Genomic DNA, 23,662 nt, shown 5'->3' with positions numbered 1-23,662 from the left:
CACCGGTTGCTTCCTGCCTTTCGTATTATCAGCAATTTGATTGGTCTGCTTCAATATCAACGGCTAGCGTCTTTTCTTCTGCGCCCCCTAAACAATTCGTTCGTCTCGGGCTTCGTTATCATGACGCTACCCACATGCCCTGTTTGTGTGGGCGCCCATGCTCGACTGGTGATAATCCCGGCTGTTGGCATCTCGGGCAGCGCGGAAACACTTCCGTAAATTGGATACTACGAAAGGGGCCCGTGATGACCGTGGCATCACTCACAATAGAAATTACGCCCCGAACCACCATAATATAGAAAGCGGTGCTGTTGCTTTCGAGCAAACATCAGCGCAATGCGCTTCTAGACGCACTACGAAGAGGTTAGAAGGCCGCTGAATCGGTGTAATGCGCTTTACTCCTGAGAAGTGACGAGATAGCGTTACTCGTTATTTGGCCTTAAAAGGAACTAATTACATTACCCGTTCCTTCCTTTAAAAAAGTAGCCAAACATGTTGCTTGTTACCGAAAATAGTAACTATGTAGAAGTAACCCATTCCTTATAACCTGTTACGTGCATGTCTTAGCTGTATTGAATAAAAAATACCTAGAGCTTAGTAAAAGTTAGAAAAGAGGTTAAAGATAGGCCAAGGGTAGAACGCGAAGTCCAGGGTCCCAGATGCTCCTTCACTTTCCCTCTCAATTAGCTCACGCTAACTTTGAGGTGACGAGCTGGTCAAATCTACTCCCTTGTATCGATACAAGTGTAGTACGCTACGTTTCAGCTCTTCGCCTCTGATCGTATCCATGTACATTACAGGGTTGCCTCTAAAGTGTGGATTCTTCCTCACATTCAGCGCAGCTTTACGTTAGTGCCGTATGCTTCGCACCAAACATCTTCATCTATCTATATCTGCGTATATATTTGTTTGATTGCATCCCCCGCAGAGTTTTCGATTCTTCGGCCTTGAGATTCCCTGTAACGAGGTAACGAGGTAACCTGAGATCTAGCAGAGAAAGAACAAATAGCTTGGTACGCGTGAATATGGACTGTACAGAATGCATGATCTATACTCGGGAGCAAGTTAAGAATGGATATATCTCATGTACGGTATCACTCAGCTTCAGCGACAGACCCGGATGTCAACAGACGCACGCGTTTTGAAAGGAGGTGGCTATGAGTGCGTGATATCACCTGTCTTTTCTCAACTAGTTTCTTTCTCGTCGCTGGAGTACTTTATTCACATATAAAGTCCGAGAAGTTCTGGAAACGGCTCGTGTCATGCCCAAAACAATCCCAGTAACGCACTACTTTCGCCTCGCGGGGTAACATCCGGTTGTGGTGATAAGGCACAGCGGCAACTTCCGTGGCCGCTTAAGAGAGCAAGACTGCGCAGTTCGTTCTGTTTTGTTAACTCTCAAACACTTGGCGGAAAGCTTTTTGGGCGCATAAAATGCCCCTTTCGCACTAGCACGTTTTCCGATCTTTTTCGGATTGTGGGCTATCCGGGGCATGTAAAGAATCACTGTTAATTTATCACTTTTGTTGCATACTGCCGCTGCTTCGCTATGCTATTTCCTTCTTTTTAATATCCGTAGTAGCGATTCTCCTACGGATATTAACATCTACTTGGGGTTCCCCGCTATCAAAAGCCGATCGTCCTGTTTACGAAAGCTATCTTGCATCAACTGAAAATGTCACTTGTTTAGGACATTTCTAAAACACGTTGGATCTACTCACGAGCTTTGATTAAGGGGAATCTAAAGGTAAAAGTGGTTTGCTGGCCCGTGGCTCGTAAGCCCAGCAGATGGGATTGTGCGAAAAATAAAGCTTCAGATCTAAAATTTGTATAGTTCTACCTACGGGAAGTTCAAAAGTGTAAACCCAAGTCCTGAAACATTGACGAAACTGACCTAGCACCTGTAACGTTAACGATTCCGGACCCGCTTCATTGGGACCAAATGCGGCTAAAAAGTCACATAAGTAACGCAGGAATTTGGTTACATGTGGTATCCCAATGGGCCATGCAGGATGCGATCAAGGGGCGCTCTCAAAATTGGAGCTCTGGAAGATCCAATGCAAATTCTGTTATACAGGGAATCACTAAGGCTTATCATCCCAAGTTGTGAAAGTTTAGGTACACCGTCAAAAGATTTAAAAATCCTTGTACTGACATGCCATTACTATTCTGAAACGCAATAGAACCGTAATTGTGGATGCCCTCTTCAACACAAAGCAAAAGTTTATAGTGTGGCAATGACTAATACAAATCTTTTATGTTGAATTAGGCGGTGGTACAGGTCTTTTCACAGCATTCCTCTAAAACCTGAATGACTTCATCCAATTTTCGCACAAAGCAAGGGTCTTCGACTCTTACAAAGTTCATCTGTTTTTGCAAAATCACTGCTATGCACTTTTCCCGAGTACCGTTTTCAGATACAACTACCCTTAGTGGAATATCTACTTGGTTGATTTTCGTGGCTCATACGATTGGTTTTTTTATTGGGTTTTGAGAGATGGTCGAGCGTTATCCTTTTACACGACTTTTTTGCCTCTGCACTTACTTCAGGGGAATGTTATCTCGGAAGGTGAAGACTGAGAAAATTGCTTGCTCAGCGTTTGATTCAAATAGGCTTTTTTTAAAAGCAAGAGGGTAGCAAGGGTGGAGCGTCGGTCCTCAAAAAAGACTCCGCCTCTACTAAAGCTTGACTTTGGGCTAGTTGGGTACACATGAGACATTAGAAAACAGCGCAACTTGGTCAGAGAGAGGGCAAACAGACACGAACGCTGACGAGCAACTGGTGAAATTTTATTAGAGTTTTCAATAAACAGAAGAAGGAAACAACGTAATCATACGCCAGTGCGAGAAAGAAAAGCGAGATAAACAAAGCTTAAAAAAATTGTTCCCTTCCACTCTGTGAAGAAGGATGACCTGCAAAGGTAGACGCAGTCCACGGAATCCACGAAACAAAACACATTTATCCTTATTTGCGATGTGGCATACTTCCTAGCCCATTATCTAAACGAACGTCTGAAAGATCCAAGCTTTGTTCTTGCAGATAAACATAGAACTGCCTGTGTCCCTCCCGCGTCATAAGCATCTTGGTGAAGTTTCTCGTTTAACGGGAGGTATTCGCAGCTACTTGGCGAAGTGAATTTGAGCGGAAAAGGCGACGGCGGGTTTCGGTCGTTTTAGGAGGAAGCTCTTTGACAGCCGTTACCTGGGCTTCGCGGCAGCGTCCTCTGTTTATGTCCGCGCAACCGAGTGAGCGAACGCAGCAGCAATGACAGAAAGAAAACGGAGAGGAGCATCTAGCGAAAGGGGGAAGTGGAGTACGACACATGCGGCTACGGCGACATCTCTCTCACTGCCTTTCCCTCAACCCATGTCTCATACATCGCCACCACGGAGGGCCCTTCCCAGACGTTGTTCCAAACCACGTGACGTTTGTGCGGCAGGTTGAAACACGATATGCAACAACATGTTCACTGCTCCCTTTGGCGGGGCTGATCCGAACCACGTGATATTTGCGCGGGAAGTTCAAACCATCGCCTCCTCTATTTTTACTATGCCAATTGCATCAGCCCGGACCGGCCAACCTAAAGCCCCTCCATCACGGGCAAGGCCGCTTTTTTAAGTATCGCCATCCTTCGAAGAGTGCTGCCGCCGTGTTCCGCTTCCGCATCCGCCCACTTCCGCTTCCGCAACTGTGCATTCCGGTTCTGCAGGATTCGGAATATCTGCTTCCTTCCGGCAAGAGCTCCCACACACATGGCGGCCCTCATGCTTACTGGCGCTGTCACGTCGCTTTGTACGCCCAAGTAGGCTGTTTTTTACACAAGGTGAGAAACAAACAGTTGTTGCGGTTCCTCTGTGACTGAGCCCGATCCGTCGGAGTCCTTCGCTTGATGACTTCGGTGCGTCGCGAAGAATGCCGTCGTGGTGCTGCGCCCCGGCTGCTCGACATGGTCAAACAGGGGAAAGTGTCTTTTCTCGTTACCCTTTGCGGATCACGACACCTAGAGACTGGACGTCTGGTTGCAACGTATTGGAAGCGCAAGTTTCCATCCTGAGAAGCATTCCAAGCTCTGCGAGGTACGTGCGTGCATAAAAAGCATGACCTCGTCGGGTATTTACGTTACCGGGGTGTGTATATCCGCTGGCGTAAAAGCAAAACCAATAGGCAGTTTTAGCATATCGGCACCGTGTTTGCGTTACCGTTTACTGTGTGAGTGCACAGCGCGAGAGTTACCGCGAACGGTAACTTACCGGCACAGGTTTCACCGTTGCCAGCGGCTTCCGGTAACACGGTAAACGGTAACGCAAACACCGTAAAGATATGCTTAAACTGCCTAGAATCTGTAAACTTGGCGAGATAAATAAAGCGCGCAGTACTTATCAGATTTCAGCTGGCTGCCAGTGTCATCCTTGAATGCACGTTATTACATCAGTATTGCTGTGTAACTGTCGTTTACGACTACATTTTACTGCACACACAATACGGGGTTTCGTTAATTTCAGGTACTTTGGCGGTTACTTAAACTGCGAAAACGAAGCTGTGATGTGGCGTTTGTTCCGTAAAACATTCTAAAATCTTCTCTGATCTGCGATGCACAACTCAGTAGAAGTAAATTTCTAAAAAAGCGGCCGTGAATGCCGATGGAGGGGCTCCGCTACAAGCGCATCATTTTGCGATTGGCAGCTGTTGTATTTCAACTACACCTTCATAAGGTTCCAATCGTGTAGCATACATTTTCGTAACCGGAATGACAAGGAAACAAGTTCTGAATTTAGTCATAACTCACCAAAATCCGTTTACTCGCTGGGCGTAACTATATATATTGCAATCTGTTCCTGATCAAAATAACTCTCAGTAAGCACGCGTGCCTTAGCTGCTCTGTAACAAAGGACGCCATTTATTGGTGCCAGTCTATTTTTTCAAAGTACAGAACACAAGCTAGCCATCCTGGCTTGAACATGTTTGAAAACTAATAATTGTCTTTACCTGCATAGGACCACTTTGCGGACGACCAGTTCGAGCCTACAGTGCTTAAAAAGTATAGTGTAAAGAAGCTGAAATGCACGACTGTGCCTTCACTGTTGCGTCTCATATCACAGAAACCAAGTAGGCACAAACGACACATCGCAATGCCACAGTCTCAAAAATGGAACATTTTCATAATCTTTCATGGCATGCAGTTCAGCCAATTTTATTTCACGGCTGTGTAGGTACAGTAAACGACCATGGATGCTTGTCCAGACAACCCGGAAAAGAAAACGAACAAGGTACGTTGCAAAAGATTCTCACTGACGGTTGGAAAAGATTTCTTCTATACAATCTTTTTGCGGATTGTCATTTTTATGAATTGTAGTAATCATGCTGAGGTTAAGTGCACACAAACTAGCCTAACTCGTTAAATGTCTGGTGGTTCATCATATTTTGTTACACTGAGTGTATGCACTCCATGCACTGCACTTCCAGGAGGACCGTCAAGCCACTTGTTTTCACAGGTGGCTGTGCCGTCGCCTTACTCCGAACAGTTGCTCCCTCGACAGCCACGCGCTCCATTGACCACATTAACACAAGGTACATAGGTCTGCCTTCGAGAAGTTCAAGTAAACTAGAATACATCATGAAATGTCTCGTGGATTGGTTATAATAACCGTGACAAATACCGTCAAATGATTTCCTTACGCTAACCTTAAGTTTCACGACTTCATGTGCCTCAATATACTAGCTTTAAGGCTACTCTATACTGGTCTCATGCCCTGCCATAAGCACCAGCCACTTTGACCACTGACCTCAGTTTCTGTGAAATTCTTCACTTACCATGCTTATGGTGTGATACGTGTGCGACCTGTGTGCTTCCGTAACGTCAGCAGGTCATTCATTGGACTTTTTCATTCATTTCCCAGACTCGGGCTGTGCGATTGCAGCTGTCGTCAGATTGCCGCTAACCCCCCGGCAAGCATTGCCGGCTGCGTCCAGCCCAGGGCCAGATCGCAGAGGTCCTGCCATTGCAATTGACGCAGCATGCACACACACACACACGCACGCACACACGCACACACGCATGTGCACACACCCATGGTGTCATGCTACTGCAAGTGGCTCTGTTCCTGTATTGTGCTGTTGACGTTTCATGCATGAAAACGTTTCAGTTTTCACCGTTGTGAGCCCACCTGCTGGCTGGTCGCTGCTCGGAAAGCCGACAAGGTTGTCCCCTACACCCATGTTGAGCCACGAGTGCCGAAAAGCTAAACTCAAGGCGTAAGCAAACTGTTTATTGGCTACGCTGCCAGTTTCCGAACCGTTCCCTGCCAGATTCGATGCACGAGCTCTCGTCCCTTTTACTACTGCCTCGTCGTCTTCGTGGTCGGAGGAGGCAGCGGGTCGAGAGATTGAACATACTCCGGGCCCCGGCAAATGTGTTAAGTAGCAGCAAGTTCAAATGGGCAGAGTCTCTGGATAGCTCTGGTGGTGACAAGACCATCCTGCACCTTAATTTTGCACGAGCGGATACGGCCGTCCACGCTTCTGTAGACTTCTAGTATCCGAGCCAGCTTCCACATTTGACGAGGCGTTTTCTCAGCATAGACGAGCACGATGTCCCCCACGTTAAATTCTGTTGCCGTCCTTCGGGGTGTAAAATGGGCTGATCGCAACTGAAGGAGGTACTCCTTCTGCCATCTTGTCCAGAAGTTTTCCGTGAGTCGCTTTCTATACTGTTGCCTTCGGAAAGCGTCTGTGCGCGTTGAACTTTTGTCCCTCCTCAACTGGAATTTGCTAGCCCCAATATGCTTGAAGCCGGGCAGAATAGAGCAGCACGCGTTATTTTTTCCGATTATAGTAATTCTCATAGCGTCACCCAAATTAAACATGATAATGACATTCCCTTACTTCATACACGACGTTCCATTGCACTTCTGTGCTTGTTTCACAAGTACATTATTGGTAATAGGCTGTCACCCCTTCCTCTTGAAAGACCATTGCCCATGTCAAAACGTTTGCATAACAATCTCAGTTACTCGCGCATTTGCGGTCGTACTATAACTTTCAGCAGTTCTGGGCTTCCACATGCCATCTGTCTGTGGAATGATGTGCCCGATAACATCGTTTCCATATCAAACCATGCCTCCTTCCGCCACCGTGTATCTAGTCATTTCTTAGGTTTGCTTCCTTAAATTGTTCACCCTCTTTTTGTTGTCTGGCGTATTTTTGCGAAGTATTTTGTCCAGTTGTATTGTGTATGCACTGCGCCTTATAATCTATAGTTACGCCTTGGCAGTATATTGTGTCGTTGTGTTTTTTGTGCCCTGTGTTCGCAATGCAATGTTAGCCTCACCTTGTAGATATTATGCTTACCTGCTCTTGTCTTGCTTTACGGGGGCCTGTGAGGTTTTTGTAAATAAATAAATAAATAAATAAATAAATAAATAAATAAATAAATAAATAAACAAAAAATAAATAAATAAACAAATAAATAAATAAAATAATAACACTTTTAGATGTTAAGCTTTATTTTTTGAACAATCAAGTCAACTGGTTTTCCGAGCCACGTGTATGCAAACTGATTTTGTCGTTTTATTCATCCATTGAAAGCTTGTAAAAAGGTCTGTCATCATAGCGACGTGTTTTCGAAATGTCCTGAACAAGTCATGTTTTCACTTTATGCAAGATAGATTCCGTAAACAGGTTTACCGGTTTCTGATAGCGGGGTACCGCAAGCAGCTGTTAATATCCGAAGCAGAATCGATACTACACAGATTAAAAAGAAGGGAACAGGACAGCTAAGCAGCCACGAAACCGATAACTGAACAGTGATTCCTTACGTGGACCGGGTAACCAACAATATGAAAAAAAAACATTGTAGCATGAGGGTTTTTTCCGCGCCCAAAAAGCCTACCGCCAAGTGTTTGAGAGTTGATTGACGGATTTTATGAGGTTCAACGTTCCGATGCTACTGAGGCGATGAGTCGCGCCGTAGCGGTGAGCTCCGCAAATAATTTTGACCACCCGGTGATCTATATGGGGTGACGAAATATTGAAACCGCAGGAGACTTTGCTTTTCGCGTCCATAAATCATTGAGGCCGCTGAAATAGATCGCCAAAAACAAAATTGTTTGAGCTTACCCTCTTTGTCCCTTTCCCAAAACGAGACTCATTTTTAACGCGAATGTTTTTTTGTGCCAGGTGTTCACGAAAATCTGACTGACGTCACACCCATCACGGAAGTGACATCGCCCTGAAACCTTCGATTGACGCGGCTGCGCCGGGATTTGCCCGACGAACTGTTTCGCTGCAACGGGAAGTACGAAACACGCTCCCGACTGCGCTATGAACAGACGCTTGAACAGGACGATGAACCCGTCTTATAGCTTCCCTTCAAATGCTGCTTCTGTGTAGGAGAGGTGAAGCAAAGCAGTGTATCATGACGCTGATGAGCGCCGACAGTTGGTGCCTCGATGCCTGTAAGGCAACGACCGCGGAGTGAGATCGACGCCGCCTTGCGAAAGTCCTGCTGGAGGGCGGTCCGCTGCTCCTTTTGCTGCAGAGAACCGTCTGTTCACCAAACAATTCGCTCACAACACGATTGGTTTAGTTCGCACGGACGGTTTGCGACGGCCTGTGGTTTCAGTCGGGCTTCTGCAATGCTCCGGCGTGGGCAATCGTAGGCTGGACGCGAGCATTTATGCCGTCACCGAACAAGAGAGATGACGCGTGCTGCTATTGCCGCTCCTCCGCAAGACAACATTGCTGCAAAGTTATTGTCAAGTCATGTATGAGAAAAGCGACTTGCAGAGGAAAAGAAGGTTGTATGGGCACTATCGTTACTTGTAAGGGGTACGCGGCTGTCCGAATACGTCACAAGTAAACACAGCAAAAGCTGAACAAATAAACACAAAATAGTGAGCGATGCTGTGGACACCTAAATTTATCATTTTCGCGACAAAGGGACGTGGAAATCCTGGGTTTCTATGGCGCAAATCGCACTGATGAAAAAGAAGGATGTCGCCCTGCTCACTGGCTTGTGCGACATGGGGAGGCTCAACAGCAACGATGATCAGAAAACGTGCGCATTGTGAAGCATTAGCTGCAGAGCGCCTTGCTTATTCGTTGGCGGCATAATGCTCACAATCGTACATTGAGTACCGCTAGGTAAAACCCACGGGTAATTTTTGCCCAATGATCTTTGGAATAGATTTGTGGTCGGTGCATTTCGCTATAGCATACCACGCTGCAACAATGCCGTAGTTATGAAGTTCTCCTTGTGCATGGTAGTTTCATGATAATATATAAAGACCTGTGCTTTCTTTACAGTGGCACGAAAGCCGCGTCACATGGAAGCTTTGTTTTCACAATCCATTAGCTGTGCTAGCTCCGAAGGAAAAATTCACGACCACATTGTGATTTGAAGCTCAGCCGAGACTACCTGTCATATACCAGGAAGTGTGATATCAAGCAGTATATTTTGGATATTGCAATTGGTTCATAACAAATTACCAAGAGATAATCTTGTACATAGATTCTACCAGATGAAAGGTGGCCAAACACCTATCATTTCAATACAATTGCCCCGTGCGATCACGCAGTTACGTGTAGACTATGGACTGGAGCGACAGTTCGAACAAAGATAATTTTGTATGAGCGAAGGTAACAACGTTTTAAAAGCACGAAAAAACAAATCATATTTTTGGAGTTCCTACATGGAAAACAGAGTCTTTCTTCTCACTGACTCAACTGCGAAGGTACTCATCTGGTCATGTCCTTTGACTCCGTTGACTTTCGAACAGTATTTGTTGCATTAATTGTTGCAGTACTGTTGCAGTAAGAAGCAGTAATTGTTTTCATCCGTAACACCCTGTTCCTATATTTCTGATGTGCATTTAAAACCACTTTCCCTCTTAAACTGTACTGCATGTCAATTTAGAGTGGTTGGCCATACAAACTGCATTGGGATGATATTATTTACAACTACACAACTGTTATCATTTGTGGATATCCTCAATCCCTAGCTTTAAGGAACAATACATGAATGTGCCGTCTTTATTCTCACTACTCTCGCGCAGCATCAAACTGCCCTGCGGAAAGACACTGCCCTCTAACGGTTCAAGAGCGAGCCTCGACTCTCGCCTCGTGTGTGCGTTGTCAGTCACTTCCCAGGGAAGCGATACCTTTCATAGTACAGGGGTTTGTTACGTGGACAACCACGCTACAAACACTACACTGCACTACACACCTAGCCCCTGGGGTTTACACCCGTCAGCGTGTGCCCAGCCCGTATTCGGGCAGCAGTTCGCGTCCGCCAGCGTTGGCCGGACGCGACGCTCTCTGAGATAGGAGAAGGGCTGGGCCCGCTACACATTTCAAGCCTCTGGGCTCGACCAGGCGGCATCGTCGCCGCTGACCTTATACGGCACAAGCCGTCACAGCGCGGACGGGGCAACCTCCGCAAATGCAATAAGGAAATGCCCGGAGACTGTACATCCTAGATAAACGCGCTGACGCAGTCAAGACATGCGCGAATAGACACGGTGGGTGTGCCGTGACCTACTCTGGTGGGAAACAACGGCCAGTGCAAGAACGGCCAAGAGTGGCCGAAAGGAATTTACGTACCTCTGCGCTGCGCTTGTGACGGTGGTTTCTCTCTCTGGTTGTCCCCGGCGCGTCCCGCATCCCCCGTGGGAAGAGGAGGGAAGCGCGCAAGGATCACCCTCTCCTTACAAAGGAGGAGAGTGTCACCAGCGCCTTCCCGCACCGAGTGGAGGGGTTTGGTGGTCTGGTCCCCACAGATTGCAACAAACATTTTTAAAAAGCACCACGTCACACGGAATTTCTCAGTCCATGAATTAAAAAAAATATCCCATACTTCGCATCATTTGCGCATTGAGCGCGTTTCTAAAGAAAACATATCTTTCGGTGCCAGCCGGACAAAATTATTCTGAAGGGAAAAAAATTGTTGTTTTCGTGCATGCAGAAGATGTATTTTGGGCGACGCACTTTCTGAAAGTAGATTCTGAGGAATAATATAATTTCTACAAGTCCAAGGTCGCTGATGAAATTATCCGTTTTCCGTACAGAAAAGAATATTAAAAAAAACGAATGAATGAGTGAAAGCGTTTTCAGCAATTGTGTAAAGTGTAAGAGCGTCGGGTTATCTTAGCATTTACATTGAAAATTGACGGCGCACAAAAAGCTGGAAAAGATGCCCGGGTAATTACGGCTGCTACAAAAAGGGGTTGTTCTCTAAGCGAGGAAGTGGAGGAAATCCGGCCTCCGGGTTATTTTGTGAAGCCGAGAGGCGAGAAAGTAGGGCATTTAGGCGGGTGCAGATTGAAGTCTGCCACGCTCTTGCGGCTTAAGAGGTACAAAAAGAACATCCATCGAGAAAGGACCGAAACAAGCCCGTATCCAACGCGAGCCCCGGCAGGAGACTACCGAATGCACGTTTCAGCGCAAGAAATCAGCGTCGGGAAAATCAACATTACGAACAGATTTAACAAAGCCGCAAGTGGTTGCGGCGGTAGCAAGACACGTAATGCAAATGCTCCCCCACGGAGGCCACAGAGACGTAAGTCCAGAGCGTGGTGAAAGCCTCTCTTAGGGCCATTTTTTCTAATGCGAATTTTGTCTGTGAATTCTCTGGTGCGGCGCCGTTCGTGAGATAAACGTCGTTTTTCTGTTCACATTCCTGTGACAAATTGCCAAATGCCACACTGCGTTTGCAGGGGAAGTCTGACTGTTTCAAACATGTGGAAAATTTTCACAGGAAGGAGAATGGACCCTTTCGACACACAAGCGGTGCCGCATCTGCGAATTGGAAAACGAAATTCGCAGCTTGTAGAACGGGCTTGACACATTGACTCAGGCGAGTATACTCGTCCTAACCAGCGGTGTGGGGCATGCTGTCGAGCAAGGTTTGGGCAAGACCATATGAAATGCGCAACATCTAGGATGTTACTTTGTTGAACGCATAAAGCTGCACAGAAGACTGCGCCAGTTATGTCGTCACGCCAACCACACAAGGGCCTGTGTCTCCAACATAAGAGGGTGTAGAAACTTTCCTATCATCATCGCAGTTGCACCGATGACATCATCACCATCGGTGCCGATGATCACGCGGGTGGCTCGCTCGAGGTGCTTCATCCTTCTCATAGTCGCCATTAAAGCTAGCGATCTCCACGGTCGCCCCTCTCATCATGAAGGTCATTGTCCCTCGGGCTTAGGTTCCCACATTTTGGTGCCGTCAAACCCGGAAATTGACGTCGGAGACGAAGAGTAGCAAGACCACTACCTTATTACGACGGCTCCTGCTCCGGCGGACCAGACCCTTGGGACCCACGATGACCTCTATTGAAAGGAAGCTACGGCGACGACACACGCTGCGGGAGAAGCTGGATGACATCGTTCGGAACGTCGAAGAGGGCCTCCGCAGTGGACACCTTACCACACAGATGGACATGACTATTTCTCTGGAGCGGATGGAATTCCTCTTTCGACAGATCCAAAAGCTCAACGAGGATATTTACCTCGACACCACCGACGACCTCGTTACAGCGGAGACATCCGAAGAAGCAACCTTCAACGACAAAATTGTACACATTATGGCGGAGCTTCGTTTTCGGTTCCGCGATCATCCGAGTGGTGAGTCTGGTATTACACCTTCTCAGACAAACTCACCCCACTGCGGGACCGTAGCCACGTGAGCGAAGCTTCCAACCCTGGAATTGACTAAGTTTGATAGCGATCGACGAAAATGGCTCCAATTCTGGAACCAGTTTGAGAGTACGATTCATACGAACCCCGAACTTAAACCTAAGGAGAAATTCCAGTATTTAATCAACCTTTTAACGGGAAAGGCTGCTTCCGCAGTATCGGGAATGCCTCCGACAGAGGAATGCTACAAGGACGCTGTAGCGCTGTTGAAACAACGGTTCGGAGATCAGGCGCTCCTTGTACGAGATCATACGCAAGCCCTGATCGAATTAAAACCGGTTGCTTCGCTTCATCTTCAGACGTGGAGAGATTGCGGAGACTCTATGACGAGGTTCAAGTTCACTGCTGAAGCCTAAAAGCCCTCGGAACGAGCCCTACAACGTACTGCTCCATGCTACGAGAAATTCTACTCAGGACGCTACCAAGAGATCTGGTACTTCGATTTCATCAGTGGTCGAAGATTCCTATGGAAAATACTCCGAATGATGATTCTTCGATACCAACTACCATCCCCGAGAAAAACTTCAAACAGCTCATGACATTTCTGGGGCAAGAACTTGAATAATGGGAAGCGATTATGCCAGCTGGGTTAAGACACGAGCTCAGCGATGCGAATTCGGAACAGCAGCATGCAAGTCCCCAACTGCCTTCCGTAGCATCCCTTCATTGCGCTACAAGTGGGAGGAAGAAGTGCATCTTCTGTTCGTCCTCGCACGACGCAGCTTCTTGCTCCTCTCAGTCCATAACTTTAGAAGAGAAGAAGGCGTGTCTTACTCGACTTGATGCAAGGGCATCAACTTGATGCTTGATGCAAGGGCATATTGCTAGGCAATGCAGGAGAAAAATCACCTGCCAGTACTGCTTGCGGCGGCGCGCTTCTTTGTTGTGTTACGAAGACCAACGGAATGAAGTTTGCAAGAGTGTCACCAGAACTCCAATCCAGCTGATATCCAGAGAAAAAAAATCCGTGGTACTCCTCCAAACGCTGACCGCCAACGTGTCAGGACCGACGAGGAAGTTAAGTGGCAAAATTCTTCTCGATGGAGGCAGTCAACGCAGCTTTATAACGACTGATTTTTCAAAGAAGCTGGGTTGCGAGTCTACCGGAAAAGAAACCCTCACCGTAGGAGTATTTGGTGGAAAGGAAATCACAGAAACTTTCAATAGAGTGAGAATACACCTGAATAGCCTGACAACCAACTCGACGGTATTAACAATAGAAGCGCTTGAAGTGAAATCGATTTCAAACCAGTTGATTCCGTTCCCAGACGAAACTTTGATTGGAGTTCTGAGAAAGAAGTTCATCGACACTGCAAGTCTCGAGCGTGAGCACGGGGAAGAAAGCGACGTCACTATCCTAATTGGATCAGATTTTAATTGGGATGTGGTTACAGGAAACATTCAAACTTTACGACGTAATCTCAAAGCCATCGAGACGAGGCTTGGATGAACCATACTCGGACTAGTGAAGCAACCACCCCCAAGACGAGAGCATTGCTCCAACATCGTAGCACTCCATACACTCATTCAGCAGTCCGAAGTGATACCATCGCTTGAACAAGGGTTGGAGATGAAAACTATTGTGACCAAGGACAAAGCATCGACTCATCGAGATGACTCCGTTATGTCTAGACTTGTCGAACCCATCTCGAGCAAGGATTGCCGACGCAAGGTTACTGTTCCCTGGAAAAAGGATGCAGACTTTCCGGACAACCTTCCAGTTTCCGAGGAAAGACTCGACCACCTCTGTGACCCCACAGGCGGATCGACATCTAAGAGATTGATAAAGTTGGGGAGAACGCGAAAAGGACTTTTGCAGAAAATTTGTTGGAGGTGGAGAACGGTATACTCGCAAGAACTTCTCCCTGGAAGCGAGAACCTTCAAAAGGCATCCGACAAGCTAAAAACAGGATCGACTGTGCTCGACAACAGTGATATTGATCTACGCCTCTTTTGGACTCTGGTTGTAAACGATAGGCCGCTAAAACAAATTTAGTTCCTAAGCACTTCGTGGGCTTCCGAATGTAACGATCAAAAGCCGAAAAGTGCAGCGCCTCGGACTACTGGAAGGGGACTGACCGGTTTTCTCAGTGGCCGGGGGGAACATGTAGAAACTTTCGTATCATCATCGCAGTTGCACCGATGACATCACCACCATCGTTGCCGATGATCACGCGGGTGGCTCGCTCGAGGTGCTTCATCCTTATCATAATCGCCATTAAAGCTAGCGATCTCCACGGTCGCCCCTCTCTGCATGGAGGTCATTGTCCCTCGGGCTTAGGTTCCCACAGAGGGGTTTAAGGAATGGTGGCATCCGGCTATGGATGTCATCACGGTAACCGCATGGAGCACATGCGATCTGTCGTACCACTGGGGGCGTTTGACCTGCATTCCATATAAAACCCGTCGTGCCCACAGCTCAAGCAGAACGACAAACAAGAAAATGGGGTAGGCAAGCGTTTCTTAGGTATATAAAAGAAATCAACCGGCACGCAGGAAGCAGTTTATCGGATGCGGCCTCGCTGCATGGCTTCTTGGTGTGCGGTTGAGCGCTCTCAAGCAGAGACGAGCACACGTTTCGAAAGGGACACCGGAACACACGAACAGTAGGCGACGGAATTCCAAAGATGACCTAAGTCTGTAATTAGACGTTCTCATTAGCGTTCAACATACCAAATCGGTTAAACTGAAAGAAACGGAAACCAAGAAAGATGTTCAAGGACCCCCGTGAGGAAGCGACTGCTTTCCTTAACTTGAGAAATTTGTGGATAAATAGTTCGTGAGGAGCAATGCGTCCCTTTACTTCTGTGCCTTTGAACAGGGTACACCTGTCGGTAATGCCTGACCCTGTCTACAAGAAATGTTAGCGCGGGTCGTATTCTGGGCACGTTGTAATTCATTATTCGAGTGCGACTGCGCGAAAATGCTGCAAGCCCAAAAGATAGGACTGACAAACACAGTTCCCCCTTTCGTTCGTCTACCTTTTTTGTTTAATCGTACTCAAGTACGAAATATGCCTATGTAACCATTTAATATTCCGCAATACCTGACAGAAAATTACCTAAAATTTAAGTTATTCATCAGGACAGCAATGATGTGGCAAGAAGGGCAGTTTGTCTTGCTTATTTCTTTGCTGGTTTGCGCACTGACAAAATGAAATGGCCGTGTGCTTTCTTCGTAAACAAAGTCGCAGACCACAAAGTTCTAAGCCTTACTCGAAAACGCTATAGTATCGCCGTGTGCGCTTCCATGGCGTCAATGTTTATGCGTGTATGTATTATAGGTTTAATTGTAGGGTAGATACAACAGTTTCGGTCACACGAAGGTTTTATTTACAGATAATCTGGTACAATTTTTGAGAACTTCTTATATAGATTCAGAAATGCTTGCCACCATTCAAACCTAATGAAAAGGCAGCCATGAGATAATTAAGCCAAAAGAACTAAAACAAAATCAAGGAGGCTCTGAGAGAGAGAGAGAAAACTTTATTATTTGCAGTAGGTTTAAGGGGTCGGGGTGGCCGCAGGCTCCAGCCTGGCGGCGACTAGCGTAGCCCTGTCCACGAGGGAGAGTTGTATCCCTAGGTCAGAGCTACCCAGCGCCCCCTCCCACTGCTCGTCGGAGGAAATTAGAGGGAAAGAGTCCTTAGGGCAGCCCCACATGGAGTGGGGTACAGTGGAGCGTGTGCCACAGGCAGGACAATTGGGGGAAGGGTAAAGGGAGGGGTGGATGTGGTGAAGTACCGCTCGGAAAGGGAGAGTGTGAGTCTGGAGGAGTCGCCATGTGCGTTCCTGCGCGTGGGTGAGCTGGGAATGGGCAGGGAGGTATTTGCGGCGGGCGATGCGGTAATGACTGACAATGTCGTGGTAAGTAGTCAGTATGTCCCTGGCAGATCTGGCCCCATGGTAGGGAACGAGGCTGGGGCCCGCTCGGATTGTAAGTCCTCGAGCGACGACGTGGGCTGCCTCATTTCCTCCGAGGCCGGCATGAGCTGGGGTCCAAATTAGTTCTACCGGGGAGGTTGGGGAATTTTGAGCCAGAATTTTGAGGGCGAGTGGCGAAATAAGGCCACGAGCGAAATTTCGAACGGCAGTTTGAGAATCTGAGATTATAATTGCGGGGGTCGGCCTGTGTGACAGCGCTAGCGCTATTGCCGCCTCCTTCGCCTCTCCGGGATGAGGGGTGTTCACCGTGAGGGAGTTAATGGGAGGGGTGTTGGGCCTGTTGATCACGGCTATCGCATATGCGTCATGATGGAGATATTCTGCAGCGTCCACGTAGTGGATATCTTGGCGGATTGGAAGACGCCTCTCGAGTGCTCCTGCCCTCTGTGTTCTTCGGCCCACGTTATATGTTGGATGCATATTACGGGGTAGTGGCCGAACAATGAGTTGAGCATGGGTGGTATGCGGAATGGAGACTTTCCGGTCTAAGCCTGCCGGGATATTAAGGCCAACTCTTTCAAGAATGTGCAATCCTGTAGGGGTAGTCGCTAGACGGGCTATTTGAGCAGAAAGGTGCGCTTCTACTAGCTCTTCTGCCGTGTTGTGCACCCCTAGATGTTCGAATCTGGCAGTGGATGTGTGCAGGGGCAGTTGAAGTGCCGCTTTGTAAGCTTTTCGAATGAGGCAGTTGATGTTTTCCAGTTCAGTAGCGCTGACGTGGAGGTACGGCAGAGAGTACGTGATCGTGCTCACGACGAAGGCTTGGATCAAGCGTATCCTCTCATTTTCTCGTAAGCCCTGACGCCGAGTCGCTATACGTCTTATCAGTCCGATAGTCTGTGTGACGTGCTTCCTAAGCTGCGTGAGGAATTGTGTGTTTGCCCTATTTTGTTGTATGAGCAGTCCGAGTATCTTTAGAGTGTGTACCTCTGGGATCGGGTGATTATCAATGGAGATTCTAATATTGGGTGGCGTTTTAGTGCCACGTTTTGGTGACATGAGTAGTAGTTCTGATTTGGTAGGTAAACAGGTCAGTCCAGCAAGATTGGCTTCGTCCGTGACTGTCTGGGCTCCAAGTTGGAGGGTTTCTTCAATGAGAGCGTCACTACCTCCTGCGACCCAGAGGGTAATATCGTCCGCGTATAGACTGAATTTCAGGTGGGGTATCTGTTCGAGCTTTCTCGGAATGTTTATTATGGCAAGATTGAAAAGCAATGGTGATAGCACCGCACCTTGTGGTGTTCCTATGGATTAAAAAGGGATTATATTTGATGTAACATCACCAATCTGAATGAAAGCCTTGCGATCTGTCAAAAAATTACGGATGTAGTTGTACATGCGTTCGCCTGGATTGATAGATGCTAACCCCTGAAGTATTGCTGTGTGCGAGACCCTGTCGAACGCCTTGGGTAAGTCAAGGGCCAGGATTGCTGCTGTGTCTAATGCATGAGGAGGAGTTATAATTTCCCGGGATAATTGAAGGAGGATGTCTTGGGTCGATAGTCCAGGTCGGAAGCCTATCATGGAATGCGGTAGTGCGCATGATGAATTTAGATGAGACGTGAGGCGAGACAGTAGGATGTGTTCCAAGAATTTCCCCATGCATGAAGTTAAGGAAATGGGTCTGAGGTGCTCGACGGACATTGGTTTTCCGGGCTTGGGAATCAGGGTAATTTTGGCGTACTTCCAGGACGAGGGCAATGAGCCGCGCTGCCAGAAGTAGTTAAAATACGCTGTGAGAGTCGAAATAGAATTATCATCAAGATTTGGGAGCATTTTGTTTGTTACTCCATCAGGCCCAGGCGCTGACCCAGGGCGAAGTCTGAGGAGGGCTCCCCTTACTTCCGCCTCTGTGCTGTCAGCGTCGAGGTCTACGTTCTTCGGACCTTTGTACGGTGGGAGAGGATAGTTGGCTCCCGTGGGGATGTAAAGGAAACTGAGTTTGTCTATTAACTCCTCATTCGTGCCCGGAAAATTGTGAACGATGGAGGTGAGACGATTATTTTGCTCGGTTTTTGACCGGCTGGGGTCCAGCAGGTGTTTCAAGAGGGACCAGGTTCTTTTCATGCTTAAGTTCCCGTGCATTTGATCACACACCTGATTCCATTGATCGCACGACAGGCGAATGGCGTGTTCCTGTATGACAGTTTCTAAATCAGCTAATTTGCGGCGAAGCTTGCGATTGCATTTGTTTTTTCTCCACCGGCATTGTATGCCTTTGTAAGCAGCCCACATATGTTGTAGGCGCGAGTCAGCAGTGTCCGAGGGAAGATCTGGGTCTATCGCCTTAGTGGCTGAGCGCGCGTCTGATAATATATTATGAACCCAGTCTTGGAGACTGCCTTCACTTACGGTGGGAGATAGGGCCGTGGCCTGTTCTCGAATCTGTCTAAAGTCACCCCAATCAGTAATGTATGATTGCCTAGGGCAAGGCTTCATGGAGGGGATGAGAGTGAGGTCAAGTTGGATGAGGTAGTGATCGCTTCCCAGTGAATTGTCGGTGCAGTGCCAATGAGCGCTTAGATCGGTTAGATCGGGAGTGGAGTCCCGCTGGACGCTATTGCCAACCCTGGTGGGTGTAAGAGGATCTGTTTCGAGCGTAAGTCGATGAGACTGCACCTGATCCCAGAGGAGTCTGCCCTTTTTTGTGCAATGCGAGTAGCCCCACGCTGTGTGAGGTGCATTAAAATCTCCTACAATGATGAGTGCATGGTGTCCGATTTCCTTTTTGGTAAGAGAGAAAAGGTGATTGAAATTGTGTCCGTGTGCCTTAGGACTGCTGTAAACATTGAGAATGTAAAGTCGAGTGCCAGTTCGTTTAGGGGGGTATAAAGCAACTAGATCATGTGGGATGTCTACACTGTCGAATTGGATTATTTCTGCGGGGATATTACGTTGAATTAGGACTGCCGTCTTGGGATCATTAGAACTTTGAAATGCTTTATACCCAGGGAGCTTAACCATCGTTCCGGTTTCCTGCAGGGCTATAACTTCGGGCGATGTATCATGCGATTGAGTGTGCATCTGCAAGTTTGCACGTTTCTGGCGGTAGCCCCTGCAGTTCCACTGCCAGATGCGAATGACCTCAGCGTCTTTACTCGATGGGCGATTCATAGTGCGGATTCATGGCGGGGGCAAATGCGATGGGACTGGTTATATTGCGGACAATTTCTTGAATAGAAGAACGCATTTCAGAGGCTGAGGCGCGGTGCCCGCTGTGCTCGCGCATTAACATGTCCCTGGAACGTGCGAGGTTTGATGGCTGGGGGTGGGTTCGGTTCTGCCCTGCTATTTCGCAACAACTGGCGCTCACTTTACAGCGTCACCCGTGGCACACGTGCCGATGGCATCGCCGAGCAGTGACATGTCAACATTTTTTAACGCTTTTTTGCGAGGTGCTATTATGTTCGCGCTGGCAAGAAGAGGGTGGCCGGAGCATAGTTGGGCGTTGTAGAAACAGTGTCCTAAATAAAACTTGCTTCGCCACTCGGGCCGTCGTAAATACAACTTCTCAAAGTTCTCAGCAGAGGCAAGAAAACGACACAAAAAGGCTGTACGAGAAAGCTATCCACAGTTGCCGGTCGTTATGGCTACGTCCTGTTTGCAGGGAATGAGTGTGAAATGTAAGAGACGAGTAAGCTGAGGGATGGAAAAAGGGTAAAATTGCGGAAGGAGAAACAAAAACAGGTGCTTAAACGGAGGGTTTCATAATTGGACGTAATTCGGGATTGTTTGTATGGATGCTGATCGAGTTTTGTGAACTTCTGTTTCAACTAATCTTAAAACACTTCGGGTTGCAAACAGCCTTTAAGTGGAAATCTCACAGTAATTTTACCAAAGACAAAATATCGAGAAGTAACAAAGATTTCAGTAGAATTGTTGCCTGGGCCCAGTCAACAGTTTTCCGGCGTCTCAGCTGGGCGAATGTTCACAAAAATGGTGGTTACTAAATGAGTTAAAGAGGTGGCTGACACGATGAAAGAACTGAGGCGAATATTTAACTATTTGCATTTGATGAAACAGCACATCGGTAATGAAATAAAACTGAAAACTGCGAAATCTGGCTTTTTTAGCTGACAGTGCGTGCAAATCACTCGATCGACATCGGCGAGAATCTCTACGGAGGGAATATCAAGGAGACTGTATGCTGCCGGCATGCTCCTTGTTGACGCATGCTCTGTATAGAAGTTGAGTGAAAAATTTGAAGGTTGTGACCAAACAACATCTGCGCGTTTTAATTCCAACTCTAGGAGACGAATGGCTACTTCACAAACTTGTCGGCTGAAAATTTTGCTCGTTTCACCACTACAACTTTTCAGCACCACTACAACGTTTCAGCACTAACCGATGGTTTCAAAAGTAACGACGCAAATTAGAAAACAAAACATGCTCTATAGACAGCAACACTTTGCTGGGATGTAATGAGATAGTCCTCCTTGAATGCAGTTTCTAACGAGGCCTATGGCTCTCCACTTCCTGGTTTTGGAGATGCGTACTTCACATAAATACTGAAGTTCCGTTTCCTGAATCCTCCCCTTCGCAAGTTTAGGCATGGTAAACTCCCAGAACAAGACTTTAATATATTTTCTTTACCTGACGGCAAGGTACTGTTATGTGATTACTAATGTTCACCAGAATTTAAAAAAACATGCTACTAAAAATGCTAGCAAGCTTTTATTGATTAATAAAATAAAATAGTCGTTTGCCCAAAGTCCTCAATATTTTTTTCTATATGCGCCCAGTGGCGGCTTTGCAGAGGAGACGTGTTGAAATGGAAAGCGAACCTAGTGCCTGAGTCAAAACATGCTGCTTGGTTCCTTTCTGTGGTAGGAATAAACTCATTCTATAGAAGGTTTAAAGGGCGTGTTCACTGCGACAAGTAAATCTCGTAGCGCCACCGGATAATTTACAGAGAGCGACCTTCCGATAGCAGCTGGCGTCCTTGAGAGCCAGCACGCCACAAAACTGTTGAGCAGAGACTGCTTTCTCGGTCAACTGGTGTAAATTTAATCGTCGGATTAAGTTTAAGCCCCATTCGCAACGCTCGCAGCGCGCCCTTAGACCGCTGTGAAAAAATTTAGCGGTCGCGCTGTTCAATTTTCTGGTCAGTCCGGACCCAGTTCTCAGCTTTGAAAACTTCAACGCGCAGACCTAAACTTCGCTGGCATGATATCTGTCTGCTGGACTAGTATTTTTTTTTTCAGTTTTAGATTACATAATCATTGAAAAGCTTTGTCTACTTCGGCTTTACGTCGAGAATCTTTCTTTTTGTATTCACCTTTTCGGTTCACGTTCAAACATTGACACGGGGGGCTTGAATTTTCGTAACACAGTTCCAATGGGGCAATTTTGTATGTGAGAGCGCCATGATTCTTGCGAGAAAACGAAATGTTTTTCCAGTAAAGTGGGCCTTCGTCACCGCAAACTTTTTACAGCGTCTGCGGCTCCTTCACAATAATGTGTCCCTTTCTTGTTACAGTTCCCTCGGGCTGGCCGGCTCACAAGTACAACGAAAGGCCAAGTTGGATATGACAGCCTATCCCGGTCAGTGACTGCGATGAGAACCACTGACCACGTTCCAAAGTAATGGGAACCTGCTGAAAAGAAATTGCCTTTGCCGTCAGACTGTTGGTACTGCTTGGCTGTGCACGGCGAAAAATTCATCGCGCCACTGAACGTTGCGTACGGGCCTTACCGGCGATACATATGAGCAAGGTTTTTTCTGAAACATCGTGTGTGCTTTGCTTTCCTCATTTTGGACTTTTTTTGCTTTCTGGCGTTAATTAGTTTGACGGCATTTCCTTTACCTACATCATGGTTTTTGTTTCTTCGCGTACGGCGGAAGCGAAATACGTCACCAAGCACACTGGCACATGCCACAGCCTCCCTCGAACCAGGGTTCTGCGCGGCTGGTGTGGACCTGTTGTACTCACGTGCAAGCATGTTCCAGCATTGTGCGGCACTCACTACTCTATAACGTTTCCGTTTCGAGTTCACAGTTTTATTAATCTTGTGCAGCTGTCGCATAAGCATCTCAAAGCTCCCTGTTCCTAGCCAGTTCCCCAAGTGAAAATGGGCCACGCAGAAATGAGCAAGAACGAGAGCAACTTTTGTTGTGTACCTGTAATGTGCTCAGGTTGCACGGTTTGTAGACTTGGGCTGCTGCTGTGCAGACCCCAGTGCGCATATGAGTTTCGAAGAAAGCACGGCCAGCCGTCATCTGAGCTTGCTTTGGGGGTTATATCACAGCAAAAACCTACCTAGAGCACGGCAAACCACTCGAACTGAAATAACTAACAGCCAAAATTGACCTAAAATTATTGAAACAAGGCAATTTTAATAAAAACTTTAGGTCGCATCTACATTGAGGTATTAAGATGTATGACGTGACATCGTTGCACTCGAATTGAGGGAATGTTTCGGAACAGAGTTGCTACATTTAGCATTTATGTTTTCGAAGTACTAAAGTTCAGTGACGAGGGCTAGGCTAGGCGCAAGTGTTTTTATTCACCGCGGCACAGGAGGGGCCATCTGCGCCTGTGTGGCTTAAGATGTGGACGTGAAAAGTTACGGCTGCGGGTTTGAGCGAGTTTGATCGAGAAGGCGAGGGTACCAGAGGTAGTCCTTAAGTGTTGAACCCGAAGTCCAGGGTTAGAGATTTACCTGACGCTGATGTTTAATTGACAAGCCGGACAGCGCAGCCTGCCATGGAAAGCTATAACTGGAATACGTAATGTTGTAATTGTTCCCCTCTTAGTTGCGTGTGTTTGGATATGATGAGGGTGCGTTAATTTTGTTTGCATGAGTACCCCACACGGGCACCTTCAGTAATCTTGGTGACGGTGAGTGGCGACACAGCGCACCCCGAGCTCCTATACTTAAAGGAGCCATGAAGAGAAAATACCACTTCGTTTAATGTAAAATAACTAGGATTCAGTATCTCACTCAGCTCCATTACAACCACAAAAGATGTTTTTAACGAAAAAAAAAGCAAGTATTTAAAAACTTTGAAATTTTG

Source organism: Haemaphysalis longicornis, unplaced genomic scaffold (assembly GCF_048455015.1).
Source record: "Haemaphysalis longicornis isolate Haplotype H1 unplaced genomic scaffold, Haemaphysalis longicornis Haplotype H1 scaffold_4, whole genome shotgun sequence".
NCBI lineage: Eukaryota > Metazoa > Arthropoda > Arachnida > Ixodida > Ixodidae > Haemaphysalis > Haemaphysalis longicornis.
The sequence above is the reverse complement of the archived record's forward strand: the minus strand, read 5'-3'. Positions refer to the sequence as shown.